The following is a 3680-nucleotide window of genomic DNA, read 5'->3' as shown; positions in this document are numbered from 1 at the left end:
CATCAAGATTAAACAGCTGAAGTGTGGTTTCTTTCAGGCAAACAGATCTGGGTATCATCTGCATAAAAGTGGAAAGATACACCATAGAGTTAGTATCACTAGAAATCAGTGTCCATCATATACTACGTGCTTTTGTGTCAGATCTGACCGACATCTGCAAACTGACTCTGACTTTCAGCAGCTAGTGTCAACTGCAGATCAGGACAAAAGTCTGTAGGAAAGTCCTGTAGGGTCGTCCAGGTTTGAGTCCTGAAGAAGAAGAGCGTCGGCCGTGTGTCATCTGTGGGTCTGGGTTCAGAGCTGGATCAAGGAAATGTTTTATATGAAGGTCTTCAGAATAAAGTGTGTCTGTGGAGTTTCCCGTCTGCAGCGCCGCCACACTTAACACTGTAGATAACACAGAGCTGTATAGCAGCTCTACTGACAGACATGAACACACTGCCACTGCGACAGACAGACGTCTGCGCAGGAACTACAAGATCTTCATTCGCCTTCACAGACGCCGCTGAACCTCGTCTGGAGCAGAACACATTCCTGTACTGATCTTCACCTGCGGTTTACTGTTAGTTTCATGCACCGCAGCGGATCAGAAACAAACACCTCTGTTCTTTGATTGAATGCTCAGCATCTAACGAGCTGTCAGAGGTCAGCAGAAATCATCTTCAGGTGATTCATCACAGTTTGTTCATGTGATGTCGGGGCTGAAGAGCGTTGGACTCCAGGGATTGGCGCCGAGGTCAAAACATGCACGGGCTCCTGACACGACAGGAGCTGAACGCTGTATCTGGCCCCGGAGAGAGCGACGACGACCAGCACACCAGCTTCAGTCATTAGCGTTGAGCTGAAGGCACAAGTTTAAGGTTCCTGTGAACACGAGCCGGCCGACAGGTGGGTCTCGTCCCATCGCAGCTCCTTCAGCAGTTAACCTTTAGCTCTCACAACCTTTGCTCAATAGAAGCCCATTAAGGTCACGTCCACTGAGAGATCAGCCGAATCCATCACGCTTCATTGGTGAAGATGGCGCTGGAGCACATTAAGAATATCAAACTGTTTGTGTGTAAATATGCCACACACAGACACTCAAGGTCCTTTAAGATGAAGTGCTTTGATTGGACATCAGATGCAGGGATGGATCTTCAGTTTCAGTCTGGGGAGAAACTTTAAGCCTTTATATCTAATGCAGTACAAAATAATTTCATTGCATTAATTATGCTTTGTAATGCAACTTTTTATGCATTATATGACTTCATGAATAATTGCAACCACAGTTCAAATACATTACTTATATCGTCTCATCTTTAGAAAGTATAATGCATTAAAGCACATCCAATTTCAACAAAAAATGTGCAAATATTATAATGCATTTTAGCTTTACTTACAATTATGAAATGATGCATTACTACGTACATTATCTATATAATGCATTATTCAGTTCATAAAGGCTTCAAAGAAACTCAGATCTTTAATCAGAATACTGCAAAAATATAGAATGTCTAAAACAGTGGATTAATAAAGAAATATTTTCATTTTGGAGAAATAAAAGTTCATTTAAATTTATTTATTTTTTAAATTTTATTATGTTTTCTCAAAATTGTGTTCAGGCAAACAGTTCTAATGTGCTTTTATATCACACACACATTCCAACACTTCACACTGTACATTTAAGCAGACAACAAGCAAAATTATCGTCAGTTTTATTGTTCAGGATCCCACTAAAAACCTCTAAATGTCGAGTAACCCGTGGAAAAGATTCATCCAGCTTGCAGGAATCAGGTCTGAAGCTCAGAGTCGTTTCCTTCACACACCAGCAGCTGAACACAACTCAAAAACACAGCATTTACACTCTTTTAGAGAAGAACTTGGCCAATCAGAACATAACAATACTCTGTTTCATCATCTCTGTATGAAAACACACCTGATCCAGACAGACTTCGGCTTCTGCTTTCATTCTGAGACTGTTTCCAGATTTAGATCAGGGTTTATAATGAGAACGGTTGAATTTTCTGATGCGGTCCGTTAGCACAATATTCATTGTGACAGTTCAATGTCAGATTTTCACACAACCAATAAAATCCTGAATGAAACACTTCAAATCCATCTGAACTAGAAGCCTTTAAAACCCAAAAGACTTCGATTCCAGACCTTCTGACGCTCTGAACAATAAACCAGGCTCTGGACGAGACGCAGGACTCAAATAAAGGCCCTGATCACCCGCACACACACACGTGCTTCACCGCAGTGGCTATCAATATTCTGCAGATCTGTAAAGATTCAGATGAAATTTAAAGCGATGCTAAAAAAACTGCAGTAACGGATCAGATTTTTAATAGATGTCTGGAAATCAAGACCGTGTGTGAAAGATGTGAACCTGGAGAAATTGAGCAAGAGATTCAGCGCTGTCTGCTGGAAAACACCAGAAGCAATTTATTTGATGTCAAACATCTTTCAGTGTGACCGTATGAAACCCTTATAACATCATATCGGATCTCTTTGAGATCGAAGACCGTCTGAAGATCTGCAGAATGTAACTTAACAGAACGCACGCATGAAGAGGGAATATCTCCGATCAACTGATTGTAGAGTCAAGTTTTATTGTCTGAAGCATTGTGGGTAAAGCGTAAACCAGTCGAGTTAAAAGAAGAGGAATTACAGACACGTCTCCTCTTCTCTGAACATGAGCTCTGCCTTCGATATGTAAGAGCACCAGAGTCCTGCATATAAACCTGATCTTCGTTTCACTCCTAAACCTCATGAAAACACTAACACTGATGAATAATTGGACTGATTTAAGAGTGTGAAGGTCTGTTTCTCCTCTGCAGGAATCTAGGCACAGTCAGACAAGCAAAGCCCCGCAGAGAAAGACCTCTTCAGTCGAGAAACTTCACCCCGGATCCAAACGGGTGGAAAGCCTTCATCTGTGGAGCGGGACGTCCTGAGAGAGTCAGCCGTGGGTGGAGACTATGGGCCGGCTGATGTTACTGTTGCTGGTCATAGCTGTCAGCTCCCACCTGAAGAACAGACACAGATTCAGCAGAAGATCCAGAAGCTCTTCAGACTATCAGCCAGAGCCACAGGACGCCAGATCACTGCTGAACCGAGTCAGAGACACACACACACACACACACACACACACATACACACACACGCGCACACGCACACGCACGCACGCACACACACACTCACTCACACTCACTCACGCACGCACACACACACACACTCACTCACTCTCTCACACACACGCACACGCACGCACGCACGCACACACACACACACACACGAACACTCACTCACACACACACACACACACACACTCACTCACACACTCACACACACACAGTCACATGTTCTTGATTCTGACCTGCAGAGCATGTGTGTGATTATCAAACTCTTGCATGATGTTGGATTGATTGATCATGAAGGTCCAGTGTGTGTGTGTGTGTGTGTGTGTGTGTGTGTGTGTGTGTGTATGTGCAGGAGACGCGTGGTCTGATGCTGATGGAGAATACAAATGGTGAAGTGGCGTCTTATCTTAATGAGTCTAATGAAGGGCCGGCGCACATCCGGCCTCCTGCAGGGCAGCAGCATCATGTGTGTGTGTGTGTGTGTGTGTGTGTGTGTGTTCTTGTTTTTGTGTCATATCAGGACACAACTCTGTATAATGTCATGGGTATGACACAGGT

This window comes from Carassius carassius, unplaced genomic scaffold, assembly GCF_963082965.1.
Source record: "Carassius carassius unplaced genomic scaffold, fCarCar2.1 SCAFFOLD_89, whole genome shotgun sequence".
In the NCBI taxonomy this organism is placed as follows: domain Eukaryota; kingdom Metazoa; phylum Chordata; class Actinopteri; order Cypriniformes; family Cyprinidae; genus Carassius; species Carassius carassius.
This window is presented reverse-complemented; position numbering follows the sequence as displayed.